The following is an 8,408-nucleotide window of genomic DNA, read 5'->3' on the forward strand; positions in this document are numbered from 1 at the left end:
GTAGCTCTTGAATTGCTACAAAATGGAGCTATATTTCCCTCAGCCTATTGTCTGGCAATGTTGACATGTTGAGATGCCATGAGACCTAAATTCTGAACATCATGGCATGGAGTGCATCCCAGGTTTCCATGTCTGGCATATAACCGTTCATTTTAGCTTTTAAACTGGTTCTATTGATCCTGTGTCCATACAGAAGGATAATCATGACCTGTTTGTTCTGAAGATCCTGCAGCTTCCACTTCTCTTCCTAACATGGTGCCTCCTCACCCTGATTCTCATACTGATCGGAGGAACCACAGAGCTCTGTTAGGTTAAAAGCTCATCTTCTGAAGTTGGGATATTTTTCCTCCAACAGGTTCCAGAGGAATCACCTCAAACCAGATGTTGGACTGGATTTTATTTCAATGTCATTTGTGAATGTTAGAGCCTCATTTTCAAAAGAGGAGCTATAAAAGTTGAAAAAGGTTATCATTTTGGAGAGAATCTCAACCTCAATATTTCCACTAAATAAGAGACAAAAAAATAGTTTGATAAAGGAAAAGCCTCTCAGTCTCTGAGCTCAAAGCAAGATGCCAGAGAGCATCAAACAATTTTTTTTAAATTAGACAATTAATTTAATTTCACATAATTATCAAGGTAGAAGTAATTTGTTTGTTAAATACTTAATGAAACATATTTGCCGTGTTTGATGTTTGTGTGGATGACACAGATGAACGAGACAATTAGTCCAAGTTTGTCGTTTATTGAATGTTCCGAAATTACAACGGCTGTAAAGCGCCAAGGCAAAGGCGCATGTAAAGGTAAATTACAGACCAAGGTAAAATAACCCTTTTACCAGGGGTGAAGCACACCCGTTGCCATGGCAACCGCCACGAGCCGAGCCGAGCAGGGACTACATTAAAAACATAATATTCAGTCCGTTACATTAGGTTTTCAGACTTGATATTTATTTTGTGATCATTAATAAACCTCTCATGAACACAGCGGTGGTTGATTAGTTAATTTTAAACTCCTGCTCTGCTAGTTATTTTGGTAATGGAACCGAAACACACAGAATTGCGCAACACCTTGTTGAAACAATAATTACTGAGATTATTATTGCTGTTGGGTCATTAATATGAAAACTTTTAGTTGATTTTTGTTGTTGTTTAATAAAGTTACGAACGTTTTAAGCGAGCCAGAGGAGGACGTGCTGCTCTCAGCGTCGTTCAGTTTGTCACCAACCGCCGAGATCGACTCAAAACCTTCTATTGCCCCCCTGCTCTAGCAAAGCTCGAACAGTTCAGAAACAATATGAAATGGGAATAAAGCTATTTATTAACTGATTAAGTCGTGTTTAGGATTGTTCTTGAAAAAATAATCAGTCACGGCTGATTAGTGGGTGAACTCACGGCTGCACAGTGAACCCATTGATTTTTTTACATCATACAGCAGCTCCTCTTTCATGCAGGTACTTCGTACCCCCGCTAAATCTTAGGGGTGCGCAGTACCCGACCGTTCCCGCCTACTTTCACCCCTGTTGTCAAGTATCTCCAGCTCTGAGACAGCTTCCATCGTCACCTTCTTCTTGTTCTTTCTCTTAAATTTGTTTGACGACTTTTCCTCCTTCCTACGATAACACTATTTTGTTTACCTAGGATCAGGTTCATGCTTTGGGTGGCAGATACTGTCCAATCTGACATTATTTTACCAGGAGTCGTGTCTCCCGGCACTAGGTTATGTTACAGTTAACTAATTATCTGCTATGCATAATGGTGCGCAAGAAACTGAAACCGTTTCTTCCCATTGTCTTCTAGAGCTGAAGAGTTATCTTTCACTTCCTTTATAGTACATTACAAATGATTTTTATAGAGGTGAGGAAATAGTGCAAGGTTTTCTAAAATATTCACAACCGAAACATCTGAAAAATGTGGAGTCTAACCATACTGAGTCTCTGTAGAACCAGTCATCGGCAACTTTGGATTTCCTGGAGGTTTTCCTGCCGGCTCTGCAACATCTGGAGAGTGGAATTTGTGATCGTGCGTCAAAATAGCTCAATCACTGTGTGAAAAAGCGCTTTTAAAGTTTTGTCACACATTTTCTGGTGGCTTCAAGTGTGGACTTTAAATCGAACACTTTGGATGTCGTTTAATAATCCAGCCTGGCTTTTGAACTTCTCCACAACTTTCTCCCTAATCTGTCTGCTGTGTTTTTTTGGTCTTCATGATTCTGCTTGTTTTCTAATGTTCTCTAACAAACCTGAGCCCCTCGCAGAACAAGTGGATTCATACTGAGATTAAAGTACACACGGGCACTAGGAGACGTCTGAATCATTTGATTGCGCTGGTTTTAAAAAGCGGCTGCACAAGTCTCAGATTTATATTTCAAAAAAGATGAAAAACGGATGTAATTGTTCTTCTTTGTCACATGTATTTACTACTTTGTGGTGCTATGTTTTGATAACATTGAAAAAAAATGGAGCATGAATACTTTTGTAAGGCACCGTGATTAAAAACCTCACCCCAACAATAACGACAATTAAAATCCGAGTTTCATAATATTTTGTACAGCTGCATATTAAAAAAAAACAACAGAAAAAAACTTAATCACAAATTGGATCTTTTTTCTTTTTTTTTCAAATACTGTACGACTCATGATTTTTATTTCCAGACTTCTTACCTCATCAGGTTTTACCACAGAGAAGTGAAAATATAAAACTCTGGCAAAGGCATTTTTCTGTTATTTCAGCTGCACTCACATCCTCTTAGCCAGCACTTATTGTCAGCTCTCTGACCAGGACGACTCTGTTTGTCACACAAACTGTTGTATATTGGAAGATGCTGTTGTACCATCAGACACAAAGAACTGGTCAAGTATACTGACCAAATGGGAGGATTTGCAACATTCCTCCCCTCCAAACAAGAACTCTGTCAGACACACAAGAAAAACCTCACTAAGATTCATGTATGCACATGTACAATTAGATCTTCTTTATACTTGCAAATTGGGCCATCTGCAAACTAAGTCTCCAGTTTTATCTATCGCTTATTCAGTAGAACAACTTTGTGAGGCAATTAATTTTCTCTTTCGCCACTTTTTTTGTTGGGATCACCAAGTCTTTCGTCACCGATAATTCGGTTAAAGGTAAACTGACAGAAATAAGAGTGCGCTGCATCATGTTCACTGATCTTTTCTCATTAACCCTGCTGGCTTCCTTTTAATTAACCACAGTGGCTGGGTTCAGTGTTTTTTTTGTGGCGGTACAGGCTCCTGTTATCTACCATCCCAGATGATAGCAGTTGTCAATCACTCCAAACTTCTGTTTCTATTTTCTAAACGGAGCCGTGGCGTGTTTTGATGCATGCACTGCGTTGTGGCAGTACTACTGCTGAATTCTTCTAGACAGCTCTGTGAGCTCAGGTTTGTTTTATTGAGGCGGAGTGGCAAAAAGGCTTCACTAGAACATAAATCGCTTACACATAACGAGGGCAGACCTTAGTCCTTCAGCAGGGTGAGAAAGCATTGCAGTTCTGAAGTTGCAACAGAAAGTGCAACAGACTTCAGACCCTGAGTTCTTGTGCAAACACAGCAGGCTGGTTGTTAGTCAGAGCTGTGCTGTCTGAGGTCCTTCGAGGGAGCGAAGAACGCCCGCATATGGCCAAGCATTTTCTGACGGAGCGGTGCAGTCCTCATTTACATACCGACAGCAAGTTCATTCACACACACAAACACACGCGTGCTGCACAAAAAGACTGCACACCTGACACGTGAAATGTCACATCAAACTCGTTTACTAAGCAAGTCGTAAAGGTCAGACATAGTACAGAGGTACGAGTATAGATACACTTTATTGAGTTTTTTTTTATGTAATGAAAAGTGAAGACCAAGGAACGGAGCAGACAGGTTAGAGTTAAAGTCATGGAGAAAATTACGTTTGTGGCTCTAAATTTGGGATGATTTAGAAGGAGTCAGATTATGAAACGATATTCTATGTCAAGTAACATCGTCACTTGAGATGCCATTATTTAGAGGTCCAATGAGGAGCTGCACAGGTCAGATGGGACAATCTGACAACAGAACAACTACTTGATCTTCCCTCCTCCAAACTGGCCACTATTGAAGAGTGACAAGATTGTTAAAATGAGGCTGGGAGGAATATTAAGTAAAAATTACTTTCTTGAACTTTACATCATGCTATAATGTAATTCCCTCATCAAAAACATACCTTGAATGTTGCTTTGATTCCTTCCAGCATTTTTTAAAAAGGTTTTATTGGCTCTAGTGGCCTTTATTTGATAGTGAATTGATAGGAAAGTGGGTAATACATGCTGGAAAGGTCGACAGGCTGGGAATCAAACTGGCAACAGCCTTGAGGACTAAGGCCTCCATATGTAGGTTGTGCTTAACCTCTGCACCACCATAGCACATCCTCCTTGAAGCATTTTTTCAGGAATACATAATTTTTACAACAACTGAACGCAACGTAGTGACTTAGTTATACTATAGAGTAGAGGTGTGCCGATCGATCGGCCACCGATCATAATCGACCGATTTCCGTGAAAAAGTGTATGATCAGTGATCACCGATCACGGTCTCTTGTTGCCGATCACACAAACCGATCACCTGCATCTCATTTCGCAGCCTGGCTGTGCAGCTGGTCTCCTCTTTCCTTCACTCTGCACAAATGCGCAGCAACAAATCCTAAGCGATGTGGAACTATTGAAGGGGGAAGTTTGCGTGTTGCGGCGGAAAATTGAAGCACGTGGGGTGAAGCACTCAAAATGCATCAACACGACGAATCTAATATGGCATAAAAACAATGCCATACTTGACGGAGTTTGGCTATATCAAGGCTCACTGCAGTTAAAAAGACATATGGAGGATCAGACAGCAGGTAAAGCAGCGCACAGCTACAAACACTCACCTGGATTAGCATGACGGATAGAAAGCTAAACAAATAACTCGCAAAATTATTGAAGTCTTCGAGCTGCGATGTAAGACGCTGGTTCTGCTCTCGCTGTTGAACCGCTGCTACGCGCTACAGGTAGTAATATTTCACAGACGGAGCACCGCTTCTGCTCCACCTGGTAGTGACTCTCACACCGAACCTCTGCTTAAAGYTGCAGCATCTAACTTAAAAAATAAATAAATTATATACGTATTAAAACTTTCGCTGTCCTAATATGAGACAGATAATCTCTGAAAAAATAATCGACCTCCTCTGCCTCCTCCCTGCTCTGCATAATTACTGCGCTCAGTCAGAAACAGCCACTCAGAAGTGATCAGCTAGCTGTCATGCTATCAGGACGTTTTCATTCAGTAACTCAGGATTGTTTATTGTAATGGATCCTGTATTTGCCTTTGAATGTTAAGTTTCATACTTACATTTTTTGGCAATGTTAAGAGGTTTTATTTTGACTCTGCATTATTTAGCCTCTTCAGAGCCTTCATATGTTTTCAGTCTGTTGAAGATAGTATTATTGATAGCAGTACAATTTGCACAATGCCTGTTTTGTTTTTTTTTCTTGGAAAAAGTTATTAAAAACAAGTTTCTAAGTTGTCTAAATTAAGGTGAATTCATGGTTCCTTTTTCCACATAATGTAACTGGTAGTGCTTATGATTAAAAAAATAATAATTATGTGATCGGTATCGGTGATCGGTATTGGTGCCGATTCCGATCATGGGTGATCAGAATTGGCAGGAAAAAACCTGATCAGCACATCTCTACTATAGAGTGGTTCTCTGTGCCTGGAAAATATATAATACCGCCCTTTTAAATTTTTGAAGGACTTAAACGCTTATTTTGGATTCTTTAAAGTGAGATTCAGAGAAATTATTTTCAGAAATAATTTTTTCTTATATTTTTTTGATCATGGAAAAATGGGATGGCAGAGGGATAAAAAGTTCTCTATGTTAAAATAATATTTTAATGTTTAATTTGCTGTAATATGCTAACTAAAAACGAATAAACGTATTGAAAACAATAAGGTAGAGAAAGGTAGAGAAGGTAGAGAAAGGCGCCATATCACCATGAACTTGTCGGACATGTTGGAACATCCTGGGTGTTGTGGAAGCTAAATAGAGAAGAAGATGAACGCTGTGTGGATCTGGCAGATTAGCTGATCGTGAGTTTGTTAGGATAATTGTGTTTTACTCTTATTAAACACAGCTTACACAGGTTCATCATCCATGTCATCAGTATAAATATGCTTAAACATCTCACACAGTGGGAAAAAAAGCATCTCAAAAACCAAATCGGTGCTGTGTGTTCAAGTTATATAATAACTGAATCCAACCCAGTAAACTGGCAGATTCCCAGACTGTATTTTTAAAATAAGCTCCAAACACTGCAACTTGAAGATAATGGAATTTGCCTCTGGTAAGGAATGGAGAGACACACAGCTTTGGGTTTGCAGGTTTAATTCAACTGACACTTTTTTTTTGCACAATAAATTAAATCAAATCCAAAATGCAGCTGTTCGCAGCAAGCGAGAGCAGGAAATGGGAACAGCTGAACTCTGAGCTTCGCACAGGAATAGCGAGGAGCTTGTTAATGCCTTTGTAGGACAGGATTTGCTAAATCCATTAGAAACTCTTCATACACTGGAAACTACAGAATCCCTATATGCTGTAAAAAAAACTTTAAACTCCACTATATGTCAGTTAAATAAATTTAATTGGGAGATGGAACACCATGGCGAAAGATTTACAAAAGCCTTTTGCTGAAGGTTTTTGTATTTTTTTTTTTTTCATATATTACATGTCAGATTGTTAAAGTGAAATTTTAATTGGACCATTTGTGGCCTTGACCTGCCTCTGATGCTTGAGTAATTATGAGCTGACGATGGCACAAAATACACCAGACTGCCCGTAATGAACAAAATGAGATGTCCCTGTTGAATAAGACTACAGCAGCCAGGGTCAGAGTTCAGCACCGGCCTTTCAGCTTCTAATTGGCTGAGCCTGTGATCTCTCCCAGAAGGTCTTGTCTTCGGAGCCGTCAACATCTCCGTGTCTTTGTGCTTCTCGTTGTGACAGCTCAGCGCTGAGAGCTCACCCAGAGCTACAACGATGTAAAACTGGTGAGAAGTTCACACAGAGCACGTCTTCCTCCTATTAAAGCCTCGCACCAGGAAACGGTGTCACCGTATAAAGTCCCAGTGCCACATTTGTTGGCCCCTCCGGTAAAATCGGTAACTCATTGTTTGACGCACTAGCATAATCTCCCAGTGAAAACAAATAAAAAGTTCAACCTTTAAATTGAGTACATTTATTTAGTATGGAAAACAAACAGGGTTTTCAGTGAAATCCCTGGTGGCTGTTTGCTTTTGATCGTTTTTCTCTTTGCTCACTTTACATAATTGATCTGCCAAATATATAGATGCAAAGAATAAGCACAAACATGTTTAGAATTTTTTTTAGTTCTGTGCAATAAACACAAACAAACTAAAAAAACAAATAAAAACTTTCTTATTTCTGACTGCTGTTGGCTGCAGTGATTGTGACGGTGCAGGCTGTACAACAGACACAGTAGAACTTTCTGGTTTGACTCACACTAAATCTGTCTGCTTGGTGATCCATCTTGGCAGGTGTGGCAGACGATGCTGCAGCTCTGCAGGCCGTTGGTGGTGGATGCAGTTCGCAGGCTTCCTCACAGGAGCCCCACCGAAATGTTATGGTAGTTTCAATTTCATTTGGAGAGACAGAATATAAATGACAATTTTAGAAAATATGCAACACGTTGAAGTAAAAAACTGATTTGCATGTCACCGAGCGAAATAAGAATTTCATCCCTCATCATGGGATGTATTAGAAACCTTCACTGCCAAAGCACTGCTCTGAAACCTTTCCTGTAGCTGGTCCCTGGGTCTTAAGTTAAGTTAAGTTCACACGCCGCCATTAGAAAAACCGACAGTGACATTTTGTTTTATTGAGCATGAACTTTGCACTCACAGTCTGATGGATTTTAAACCAAGTGCATTTACTTTAAAGGGGCTGGTTGTGGTACTCCACTGCTTTTTGTGTTTGGGTTATCACCATGGCTCTGTACGGTTCTTTTGTGCTGTAGGTGAAACATTAATACACTTGACCTCTATGCACAACGTGCATGAAAAGAATAATTTGCCTCAGCTGTGTCTTCACAATAAACGGGTCTTTCCCATCTCTTCATCACATAATAACAGAACTCTTAGCACCTGCACGCTTTTTGAAACAGCCACCGGGTAATCGAATATCTGTTTACATAACACATGAACCTAATATCACAAATTTAACTGAAATTAGCAGGCTGTCCTCTGCTTGCACAAACACCAACCTGAAAGGCTAATGCTCTGATGTCGTTAATAAAAACAAGGTTCTTTTTTTTTGAAGGGCCAATCAAGCCATCTGCCTACATCTGTTCAAATACATCCAGATGAAAGAGAACAAC

The sequence above is a fragment of the Poecilia reticulata genome, linkage group LG5 (genome assembly GCF_000633615.1).
Source record: "Poecilia reticulata strain Guanapo linkage group LG5, Guppy_female_1.0+MT, whole genome shotgun sequence".
NCBI lineage: Eukaryota > Metazoa > Chordata > Actinopteri > Cyprinodontiformes > Poeciliidae > Poecilia > Poecilia reticulata.